Raw genomic sequence first — 13,270 nt, 5'->3', positions numbered from 1 at the left:
TGAAAACCATCTTTGTTTTATCGATATTTGTATTAGCCGGATGCCGTCGCAACCGTCAGTCAACTTTTTAATACCCTGTGTACTCAGTTTATTGACACAGCGTACGAGATACGCAGATACTTACCGTCTCTATATACAAATAGTGTGTGTACAATTGTGAATTGTTGCCTTTAGATATTAATTGTGAATACGTCAATGCTGCTATTGAAGTTTTCAATTATTTTCGCCTTGTCACTTTTGGTAACTTTTGCTTATGAACGACATTCACGTCGTTAGCACATTTTGGCTCTAATGTGAACGAGGCTAAAAGCCACCGACGGAAGTGGCGGAGGGGGGGGGGGGGAAGTGCCGGGGAGTTCAGCACTGCAATCTGAAGTGTCACGGCTGGAGCCACCTTGTTATCGAGTGGCTTAAAACATATTGCAGCTAGTTGCTAAGTAACTAGTACAAGCCGCTGTTTGATCTGGTCCCATGAGCTTCAGCCAGGTTTGATTAGCATACGATTCCAAAGAAGCAACAAATGTAACCTAATAATACAAATTAAAAAAAAACAATTAATTAGCATTAATAATTAAATTTCGATCTAATCGATTGAGGGAATCCCTAAGATGTCATTCTGTGCATGTGCCTGTGTGTGTATGTGTGTGCCTTTCGGCAATTCGTGTACAATTTTCAGCTACCTAATGCATCCGCAGCCTTCATCCCCCTCGCCGTCTCGCGCTTATCACGATCCACCTGTTTGCTGGCCAACTGTTGTTGCTGCTGCCTCAATCAAAGGTTTTTTTTTTAATTTTTTAAACGAGGTCTTAATTATCGCACTTGTTCTGTTGTTGTTTTGATGATGGCAGTCCACGGCCCATGTGCCACGCCCATTTGCCCCTGACTTACAAAGCCGCAGTGCCGCAAAGACCGCAGCTCAACGGTGTCCGTTGACTGATGCCAAAGCGAACAGCGTCGCTGAGCTGTAACGCTGTGCACACCCCCCCACCCCCCACCACCCACTGGCCCAGCCCCTTCGCCCTGTGCAGCCGCAGCCGCTGTTGCAGCTGCAGCGCGCTTGATAAGTATCAATAATAATAATAAAAATAATAACCATAATGATAATGCTTATTATGATTTTCGCAAAAAAAAAAAAAAATTCATGTATATGCAGTTTTTAAGCATTTGGTAATTCGATGCAAGACAAAAAGCAAATACGAATAGCAAAAACAACATAATTAAGAGGTATCTAGGCAGTGTTGTACTCTAAATACCCTGTAGATCTCTTCGATTGTTATAGTATTACTATTACTATGCATAGCTATTTCAGAGAACCTTCCACTTCTATCAACAACAGACTTTGCTGCCGACTCTAGAGGTGCAAGCTCTTCTTCACAGTCTAAGGCCAGAACCACTTGAGAATTATAATTTGTTTAGCTAAACCAGAGTATTTATAGGCTAGGCGACTGATTCTTCAATGTGCAACAAAATAGGCATACCCTTTGCAAAGAGAATAATTAATGTGCATCATGTTTGGTCGCTTGGAACGCGCTGCAATTGCTGCCGCTGCCGCTGCTGCCGCTGCTGCCGCTGCTGCCGCTGCTGCTGCTGCTGTTGATTAAATTCCAATTGTAATTATGCGACTAAAAACAAAGACTACAATCCAACTCGCACCATAATCTGCCGACGAAACCCCCCTCCCCCCACCATACCACCTCGCCGGCCCCCTTACGCTAAACACTCAGCTAGGCAGCCGTTTTGAAGCGCTTTGTTTACCCGCCTGCAGTTATTATTATTATTTTATTTCTTTTTTTTTGTTTTTATTTTGTTCAGTATGTAAATTCACGCTGACAGTTTTGCACAGCATAATCAGTGGAAACTTTAGACTAGCAGCAGCAGCAACAGTTGTTGGAAACTATCAAACAGGGGGGGTTGGTGGGGGGATGGGGGGTGCCTGCAGTTAGGAGCTCACATGACTCGCTCATTCGTATGTCTATAAATCAAAGTTATCAAGACGAACTTTCACTTGACAAACGCTTCCATCGCAGCTCGAGGGTACTCGTTCTTGAAGTTTCTCTCGAACAAAAATCCAACAAGCCTACATTGGGCGAGGGAGCTAAACTAGAAGATACTCTGTAATGTACCTAGGAGACGTAGCTCTTGCAATTATTTCGACATTTATTGTGCGAGAGTATAAAGAGTATTTGATAACCTGATAGCCATATGTATCTACTATATATGCTCTTTCTGCCGTCCATACGAGGCTTATAGAGGTTTATTTGTTTAAGCAAAAAGTCTTTGTTATAGCCAAGGCTGCAAATAGTTTTTGAGCCGAACCTGCTGTAGGCCGGAGCAACAATTTATTATTAACTTTTTACCGAACCTTAAACCAAACCAGCTGTCAGAAGAGCAGCCACAAATAGCTTGGCTCAAAGCATAAATAACTGTGGCCCCAACCACTAGACTCTTCTAACCATATTTGACAAATGCCAGTGTTGGTTAGCGATTAACTCAACTCTGAACCAAAACACAAATCATTCTCATTGCATTTCTTTGAATATGCAGACTTGATGACAGCAACGAGATACTTGGTTTTAATTCTTTTAAAATGTTAAACGATAAGACTATATTCATGGCCGCAAACCACAAAAAAAAAAATAGTCTCTGGTTCGTTATTTGATTGGTGCATAAATTTGGCTGTGCAAATCAAAGTTCCCTTACTCCGGTTCAAACCTTGGCACATCCAACTTGTTTAAACTGTTTTTTTTTTTTGGGCAATCGGATCGTTAGATACCAATAATAAATGATGACTGGTGATTCAAATATTTCAGTAATTTCATTTGTTATCTAAGTATTTGAATCACATCTAATCGCGTTTGTATATAATTTAAACAAATTATTATTTAAGTATTTAATTTGCTTAGCAATTTTTGCGCATATCTGTGCTTGAATTGTTTCCGCTGTCAGGGTTGCATTTTGTCACAATCGCCAGGTGTGGATGCTGCCAATGGGCCAATTGATTAATTGGACGCGCTAATTGACATCATTTCATGGCTTTTTGCATACAATTTTCAATAATTATATGTCGCTGCTTATTAGCAATCAACAAGCAACAACAAAATGCAGACAAATTGGGAGACAAACGCGTGCTCTTAATGAGTTGGAGATGTTGCCGGCGTTAGGAGTGGATAGAGCGATAAAGCCAAGCCCAAAGCCCTGAGGCGAATGTACCAGCCAGGTGTCAAAACTTTGCCCAAAACGTTTATAAACTAATAACGAACAACAAGAACAACAACAACAACATGAGCTACAAGAACAATTGAATTGAGGCAAAGATATAACAAGTCGTAGCTAATTTCGACCTGTTCAATGCTGGCCAAGTTTCTGGCTGCTGCACTTGCTGTTTTCTCACTAGCTGCGTGTTTATAGGTGTCTTGGCCAAAAGCTTCGCTAAACAATGCTGCCTGAGCTCAAATAAACAACTGAAACCGAGCACTAAGTGCCGCATATTGAATACCCTTGCAATACAGTAATTTGATCTAGAAAAAAACTTATAATTTCGGGCTTTAACTATGCATACATATGTATAAATGAAAATGTATAATTTATAATTATGTCTGATAACATGTAGCATGTATCTTTATCTACAACTATATATATATACTAGCGGGTATAACCCGGCCTTGCCCGTGGAACGTATGTTAAAAATCAACGTTCTCAAAAAGCTTTGAAAATGATTTTGAAACTTATCGGACGGTAAACAAACAATTTTCATAGACGCGTTTTCCGCCAATTTACCAATGTTGCGAGTGGAATTTCCCAAATCGCTGAAACACGTATTCATTATATTTTTATGTAGAGCTTTGAAAATAAATTTGAAGCAAATCGGACACAACTTAAAAGTTCGCACAAAAAATCTTCGAGTCGCATTCCACCCGAAAAAGTTTGGATTCTGCGAAAACTATGAGACACGTCTCAAATGATTTTTCTTATAGATCTTTGGAAACGAATTTGAACACAAAACGTCATCCACCAAATCTTTGACCTCCATTTCCACCAAGAAGGAATGGATTTTCCTAAAAGTGTGAAACACCCCTCAAATGAATTTGAACAAAGATCTTTGAAAATAAGTTTGAGGCCGATCCGATGGTAAACAAAAAAGTTACATACAAACGTTTTTTGCGATTTTTCCACACATGCGGGTGGAATTTCCCGAAACCCCGTCTTAACGTGCACCTACATCACATAAGGTAGCTACAGTGAAAATTTCAGCTTCCTACTTCTTACGGTTTGGGCTGTCAGTCAGTCAGGACAAACAGTTTAATATATAGAGATATATATATATACTACATCCACTCCAGATACGCTGAAGAGAGAGCTAGACCCCATATATATAGCATAATCATAGAATATCTTTTAGGGAACTTTTCAATCATCTCTGCCATGTCCCAGACAGTCGTAGGGTATGCTCTCAGGTGTAGCTCGATTCGGAAGCTACTCCTGGCCAAAGCTAAGAAAATGTTATGGTATTGAACATGATTTAACCAGCATACCCTACTGCACACCCTCATAATTGTAGGGTAAACTCGTCGCAAATACTGCAGCTGAAAGCTTCTATCGGCCATTGGACATTGAAGGTCTGCCAAGTCATTAACAGTAATACTCACTTATTATTATACCACACAGTTGTATTTAAAGACGGGTATATATAATTGAATTTGTACCTGTTACCAAGAATGGAATATGGCAAAGCACGCTCGTTTCGTTTAAACAAACCCAACGGCACTCGGTGAATAAATGAAATCTGATTCCCAACGCGTCCTACTACATGATTTTAGAGCTTCAAATGATTCATATTTCACAAAGAAATTGTATCTGTATCTGTATCTGTATCTGTATCTGTATCTGTATCTGTATCTGTATCTGTATCTGTATCTGTATCTGTATCTGTATCTGTATCTGTATCTGTATCGTATCGTATCTGTATCTGTATCTGTTTGTATCGTATTGTATCTGTATTGTATCGTATTGTATCTGTATCTGTATCTGTATCTGTATCGTGTATTCGTATCGTATCTGTATCTGTTTGTATCTGTATCTGTATCGTATTGTATCGTATTGTATCTGTATCTGTATTCGTATTCGTATTGTATCGTATCTGTATTTGTATTGTATTGTATCTGTATTCTGTATTCGTATTGTATCTGTATCGTATTGTATTGTATTGTATTTGTATCCGTATTGTATTCTGTATTGTATTTGTATTCGTATTTGTATTGTATTTGTATTGTATTGTATTTGTATTGTATTGTATCTGTATTTGTATTGTATTTGTATCTGATTGTATTCTGTATTGTATCGTATTGTATTTGTATTGTATTTGTATTGTATTGTATTGTATTGTATCTGTATTGTATTCGTATTGTATTCGTATTGTATTGTATTGTATTGAATTCTATTCGTATTGTATTTGTATTCGTATTTGTATTGTATTTGTATTGTATTTCGTATTCGTATTGTATTGTTGTATTTGTATTGGTATTTGTATTGGTATTGTATTGTATTGTATTTGTATTGTCTTTGTATTGATTTGTATTTGTATTCGTATTTGTATTTGTATTTGTATTGTATTTGTATTGTATTGGTATTGTATTTGATTGTATTCGTATTGTATTCGTATTTGTATTGTATTGTATTCGTATTCGTTTGATTGTATTTGTATTGTATTGTATTGTATTGTATTGTATTCTGTATTGTATTGTATCGTATTGTATTGTATTTGTATTGGTATTTGTATTGTATTGGTATCGTATTCGTATTGTATCTGATTCGTATTGTATTGTATCTGTATTCGTATTCGTATTTGTATGTATTGTATCGATTCGTATCGTATTGTATTGTATTTGATTGTATTGTATTCGATTGTATTCGTATTGTATTCGTATTCGTATTGTATCTGTATTGTATCGTTTGATTGTATTGTATTGTATGTTTGTATTCGTATTGTATTGTATTCGTATTGTATTGTATTGTATCTGTATTTGTATTGTATTTGATTGTATCTGTATTGTATTTGTATTCGTATTCGTATTGTATTCGTATTTGTATTGTATTATTTTCTTATTCGTATTGTATTCTATGTATTGTATTTGTATCTGTATTCGTATTCGTATTGTATCGATTGTATTCTATGTATTCTGTATTCGTATCTGTATTCGTATTGTATCTGTATTCGTATTCGTATCTGTATCGTATTCGATTGTATTCGTATTGTATCTGTATTCGTATCGTATTCGTATTGTATTGTATTGTATCTGTATTCGTATCTGTATCGTATTTGTATCTGTATCTATTTTCGTATCGTATGTATCTGTATTCTGTATCTGTATTCTGTATCTGTATCTGTATCTGTATCTGTATCTGTATCTGTATCTTGTATCTGTATCTGTATCTGTATCTGTATCTGTATCTGTATCTGTATCTGTATCTGTATCTGTATCTGTATCTGTATCTGTATCTGTATCTGTATCTGTATCTGTATCTGTATCTGTATCTGTATCTGTATCTGTATCTGTATCTGTATCTGTATCTGTATCTGTATCTGTATCTGTATCTGTATCTGTATCTGTATCTGTATCTGTATCTGTATCTGTATCTGTATCTGTATCTGTATCTGTATCTGTATCTGTATCTGTATCTGTATCTGTATCTGTAGCCGTGTCTGTAGCCGTGTCTGTAGCCGTATCTCTTGGAAGCAGAACTAATACATGTTGGGACATCTGATGGAACAATACACACCACTTGCTTATTGCTTATTCGCAGCGTGGGCCACAGGCTTTTGTCTCTGCCAGGCTAATTATCGTGCATTCGCTTTTTGTCTGCAGCACTTATTTCCCAGGAACGCGCGTCCGCTTGCACGTCCTTTTTGGTTATTACCTTTCGGCTGCCTGCCGTGCAGTTCCAATAAGTTGATTGCAAAACCGCAAAATTTACAGCAACAGGTCAACCCAATGATGCAGAGGACCAGGCTGATGGCAAACACTTGCTGTGCCAGGCTTTGAGGCTTTGTTAACACACACACACACACATACACTTACGAGCACAGCAGCCATTGTGAATTGTGGCCATTCAGCTGTAAAAGTGCTGCTCAATCAATCGATTTCAAAACTTTGGGCCATAAATAAAGTTGTTGCTCGTGCATTTCAGCCTGTGATCAGTCCAGTTGATTGATGGACTGATTGATGCGGCACCAAGTTTTAAGGTGCGCCTCAGCTACACCTTCGCTTCTGGACTTGGCGTGTCAACTGCGCCCCTGGGACACGCGTTTTATGTGTGCTACTTAACCAAATGCTTATATATGATGTTATGTACATGTATATATATGTCCATGTGTGCATGCGTGTGTGTGTGCGTATGTGTGCATTTATCCACATATTTATTATCTTACATGGCTTCAAGTTGCATGCGTTCACTCAATTTAACTCGCAACTGGACGGCGTTGAGTGTGGCCCCAGGGATTGCGTTGGGCGGGAAGGGACCTGTTTAGTTTTTGGCCCATTCTTGATAAGAGCCGGAATGTGTTATTGTTACTGCTACTGCTGCTGCTACAGATACTGATACTGTTGCTATAGCCAAGATGTTGTTGTTGTTGTTCTTGCTGGCCAACATATGCCGAGTGCTTGGCCCGGACCGTGGCTAAGCCTTTGTTTGCTTGGGCTGCCAAGATGCTGCGGGGGCTTATTATTTTTTTTCTTGGCATGTTTGGTTTCCTTTTTTTTATGACTTTATCAACGTTTATGGCCAGGCCAATGAGTGCTGGATGCGGTGGGGTGGCTGCGCACTGTGGGCGTGGATGTGGCGAGAACGCCTCCCCTAGGATTTGCTTAGCTACAAGGCAGATGCCAACTGCTGCTGCGGCTTTGTTATTGCATCATTATAACTTGCTTTATGTGTTATGTGCATGTGTGTGCGTGTGTGTGTGTGTGTGTGTATGTGTGTGTGGTGCTGGCAATGACGCGCCAGCGCCACTTTAAAGTGCCCTGAACTTGATTAATGAATGGCGACGCTGAAAAGTATGCTACGGCATGCAGGGCACACACACACACACACACACACAAACACACACGCACACTCAACATGTCAACGACACGTAGGAGTCGCTGAGCTGTTTGGATGTCGCATGAGGTAACATAAAAAAAAAACAAGCTTAAAAGTTGCAGTTTGCAATTAACGACTGCAAAATGCTCTGTTCCGAGTCTGGAGCAGGAGGCGCAAGCGGGCGTGGCAGGCATATTTTTTTGGCATAGCTTGCAGCAGGTCTTAAGCTACGGACTCAAAAGATGTTATTCAGATATAAGAAGCTGTATATACAATAGATACTCATCACTTGTGATTAGGATATTTGGGATTTGTGGACGCCAAGATAGGCGTGGCACAACACTTAACAAGTCAATAGCTTCAATAGCGTCGCAGACTAGACCCATATACTGCACTTCATGTTAAGAGCAGAGTATGCGAGCGCAGAGAGAAAAAATTGTTGTCGCACAAATTGAAATTGGCTCACAACTTGGCAGCTAATTTAATAGCGAGAAGTGGCTGAAGAAGAAGACGAAGTTGCAGAAGGGACAACTGCTGCTACTGCTGCTGCTTGCCACAGACATAAACAGCTGCATTCATTAGCAGATAGTATCTTTATGTTCTTAAGCCAGCTCCGGGAAAGAATTCAATTTACTGAATTTGTCGCAGCCCTCAGCTTAAAAACTTTATCTCAACTTGCACTTTCGACCTGGTCCGGTCCGCTGCTGCTGCTATCGCTGGGAATATAAGTGGCTTTCCAATTTGTTAACTGCTTTCCTGCCCGCACTCCTCTCTCTCTCTCTCTCTGTCTCTCCCGCTGCCAACCAAACTTGAGCCACAAAAGTTTTGCATGTCCGTTTATAAATTGCCTTATGATTGCCTTTCGATAAACTTTGCTCAAGTGAAATGCTAATACATCGCCGACTTTAAACGCTTTTTGGCACACGCAGCGAGCTGGCGAAAGAGAGAGAGAGAGAGAGATACAGTGAGTGACTGAGAGAGAGAGAGAGAGAGAAGAAGAGACCTGTAAAGTACCGCCTGACTCGTATTCGTATCTTGTGCAAAAGTTGGCGCCGCTTTTGCTTCCTGGCAGCAACAATTTTTATGGTTTCCTGCGCATCGCTTAAATAGATACTCGCACACACACACAAACATATACACACAAACACGCACACCAGCACATACATTGCCGATAATTTAAATTGTGGCTCCTACACCAGCCTACTGCTGGTGCTGCTGCTGCTGCTGTTCCCTTTCCTCGGCTGCTGCTTTCTGTAATTTGCTGTAATTGAATTTTAACGATTTGCAGCATAAAAATTTCCTTGAATTTCAGTTTTTAACATTGCTCAAAATAGTAATGAAAAAATATTTTAAAAAATAAATAAGTAGATTTGTCTTCCGTGCATCGAAGCTGCCAAATACCCTAACAAATATATTTCGATCCTACTTATTACACTGACTGACTAGTTGATGATCAGTTCAAGCCTTGAGAGCTGGGAAACTGCACTTAAGTAAGCCCATTTGATATAAGAAGTGTTGGACAACTCAAAAAATTCCACCAGCAAGAGCGGGAAAATGTTGGAAAGCCTTGCGTTAAAAATTATTGTTTTTATTCGACTTCAGCTACAAGCTCACTTCTGGAGATCGATTGAGTTCATATCTGCATGATATGTATATATTAAACATACTATATAAAGTCAGAGCTATCGCCTTCGATGCGTTACATATTGTCTTACAAAGTGATAATACGCTCTGCTAGGGTATAGGAACCATTTTCTTGAAGGCCCGACTCCGTCAACTGATTTTGCATCCCGGCTGATTGCCCATTGGCTGCTCAAATTGCGCATACGCAGCGTTGCTCAGCTCATTAAAATTCAATGCTAGAAGCAGTAGGAAGAGCGCACAGAAAACCTATCAGCGGCCATCAGGCAACAGCAAGCGAAGCCTGTTGGGCTTGTTGGTGGGTGGTTGGGTGGCTGGCTCACAGGCGGCAATTGCTGCTCCAGTTACGGTTTCAAAGACGAAGCTCATTTTCGATTTGCGCAACAAATGAAGTGAGAAATTATTATTATTATTTTTATTATTATTATTTCCAATGCTGGCAACTAAAAAAAAAAAAGATGTTTATTTTGCTAGCATAAGCAAATGTGTGCGGCCCTTCAACGCACGGACCCACACCCAGCCCAGGACGTCGTCTTGGATGGCGCCTGCCCTTACCCGTGGGCGCATCACGTATTCACAAAGCAAACAAACTCCGGCGTACGCATAAATAAACAGATGAGGGGGCTGGCTGGCGAGGAAATATGAAAAAAAAAAAAGAAAATATGAAAACAAAAAGGAAACGCTGAGTAAATTTTTGGTAAGCGCTTTCGCCCGTCAGTCACATCATTAAAATCGAGCTCGTTGGCCGTCGCCACCTAATTCCAATCCTTGCCGCAAGTTGTGTATGTGCCGCAGCGCGTGGCAAGCTGCTTTATGGCAGCGCGACGGAGAGGGGGCGACATGCGCGTCCCTGCCAACAGACACAAGCACACTGAGGACAACAACACAATTCTCTGGAGGCATTCATCAATATGCCAAACATGTTTTCTTATCATCAAATGGAAAATGCTTCATTTTCACGTACGAAAGGCTGAAGGCAGTGCCGAAGCTGAAGCTGGAGCTGGAGCTAGAAATAGACAGGCAGAGCTCATGGGGGCCTGCAGGCAACTGTAGCTGGCAATAACAGAGCACGATATCAGTTAGCTAGACGAGCTGAGAACTTTTCCAGGTGAATTTCGCCAGCTAACTGGGCTGAAGACAGCTGCCAGTCGCGGGCTCTGTGGTTCGACCACACAAACTAATGCTGCCAGCTGGAGTTGGGCGCTGGAGACGCCGCGGAACATATAAATTGATTACCAAAACATTTCACGACAAATTCCGCATGTAACAACAATGACAGAGCACAACTGAAGGCGTGACGCGGTCTGTGCGTGTGTGCGTCTGTGTCTGTGTGTGTGTGTGTGCGTGGAAGGGGCTGGGGAGGAGCGGTGGCTTATTTTGACTTGGGGCTGCGAGCTGGGACTGTTGCTGCCCCGCGCTTATCGCAGCCAGTGCAATAGACAACAGTTGCCAAAAGCAATACGCATTCGCATGTTGGCATCAAAATCAAAGAGCCCGTCAACGGAACGCGAGGGAAACAGTCTCCGCGCAAAAGCAATGCGCCGAATGCCCGCAGGCAAGCAAATGAAGCAACAAGCTGATGTCTGATGTCTGGCATAAATACATACATACATGTGCATGCATTGAAAGCACCCCATTGTGAAATTTAACACGGACGCATAAAAGTATGCAACACATTTTGCAATTCTAGCGGGATAAGTTATTCACAGAGTGAACTTTTTTGGATCTGTATTAACTAGAATTGAGCCAGCATACCCAACTCGGTATCCATAGTTCACACAATTTTTGAAATATGGTTAAAACAAGATGGCGATCGATTTCTGGGAAATGGGGCAAGTTATCGAACTACGTTCAAGAACGAATGAAGGAACTCTGAGAGAATGACAGACCGAGGAAAGAGTCTTGCTCGACTCGGCTGTTGATTCTGATCAAGAATTGCAATACCTTATAGTTTCGGAGAAGCATACTAATACCCTTGTAGAGGGCGCTGTAATTTTGTTATGAAATGTGTAGCGCATCAAAGGTGACATCTCCGACTCCAAAAGGTACACATATTTGTTCGTCTGTCCGTCTGTCCTTCCACCTGTTTATTCGTCCGTCCGTCTGTACGTCTCTTAATCCATCCGACTGCCCATCTCTCCATCTGTCTGTTTCTATGCGAACTTGTTCATCCGTTCTGAAGCTATCATCTCGAAACTTTGCATACGTCCATTTTCTGTTGCTTTACATATGTCGTAACCGGCCGGATCTGACCACTAAATCATATAGTTTCCATATCAACGATCGAACTTTTTTGTTTTTAAAGTTATCTTGAACAAACTCGGCATTTATTAGTTAAACTATGATGCTGACAAATGAACCGAATCCCATCAATATCGCACCACTATATTATATAGCACTATAGGGAGAATCGGTAGCAAAATGAATTTATGTACGCCAAAATATTCTGTTTTGCCAGATATTTAATCAAACTTAGCTTTTACGAGCTTCTCATACATCTGCAATACCAGAAGGGTATACAAATATCTTAATAAAATTGAATTCATAATTAATATTGAATTATTTTAATGAAAACTGCTAGAAATTTGCTCTGATTATATATCTTTTACACAGCGAATTGGTCATTAAATAACTAACAGATTTTTTTACATCATTTCCCATGGCCTGTTGAAAAGTATGCTGTAGCTATAATTGGAATATCTTACATATTTTAACAAGGTATTAATAATCTTGGTGTTAAAGCCCCTGCTAAGTCAATCGGATTACAATTTCAAAGAGTTGCCGTCGTTGTTCAACTTAATTTATTTTATAGGCTGAACCTGTCCAGCTCAGAATGAAACGCTGGCACATAAAAGTATGCAACATTTCCGGGCCAAAAAAAATAGAAATGTGTAAAACGCTGCCAGCACGAGTTGAATAATTCATATACAAATATTTTGATATTTATCTTTAAGTTATCTTTGCGAGTTATCTCATGCGCCATTCAAAAGCATTAATTTCTTTTAAGCGTAAACTTGAAGCTCATTCAGAAATGTGCTCGAAGAATCTCTACTATCATACTACAGAGGGGCTTTCCGAAAGATAAGACCACACATATTTTTGCTTCTTACGAACGCAATGTTTTTCTTGTTTTTTGGAAAACAAATTACGCTGCAATTGACTTAATTGCACAAATAGAAAATACCCTGTATCACGTTGATACTTCCCTAGCATTCATATTCCTGTACTGGGAGAGCCCGGTTTCAGGTCAGAATTGCTCAATTCATTTCTGCAATTGGTTAATCCTATTTTAAATAACATTTTAGACATACATTGTTAAAAAAGAGTTTGAACTTTCAAACTTAAAAGTAGATCTTCCGAGTAGTACAAATAAAAGTTCACAGAGATCTGTAAAAATGCGTGTGCAACTTACAAATTGAAAAAATTGAATGCAATCATTATCCATCAATATTCCACATTTGCGGGTGGAATTCACCAAAAACCAGTAAATTAAAAGAATAACGACTGTAAACTTTTCAACTATCCAGTTCTTGTGCTGATCAGCAATCAGTTC

General features: G+C 39.8%; 1 protein-coding gene across 2 annotated transcripts in view; it reads left to right on the top strand.

Annotated features, from left to right (window-relative positions):
• The window catches only part of LOC135427347 (uncharacterized), a 263,759-nt gene that overhangs the window by 151,171 nt on the left and 99,318 nt on the right, over nt 1-13,270 (top strand). The gene's annotated exons all lie outside the window — the stretch shown is intronic.

This window comes from Drosophila montana, unplaced genomic scaffold (assembly GCF_035044405.1).
Source record: "Drosophila montana isolate Dmon_TW-CO22-7 unplaced genomic scaffold, ASM3504440v1 contig_2178_1, whole genome shotgun sequence".
Classification (NCBI taxonomy): domain Eukaryota; kingdom Metazoa; phylum Arthropoda; class Insecta; order Diptera; family Drosophilidae; genus Drosophila; species Drosophila montana.
This window is presented reverse-complemented; position numbering and strand designations above follow the sequence as displayed.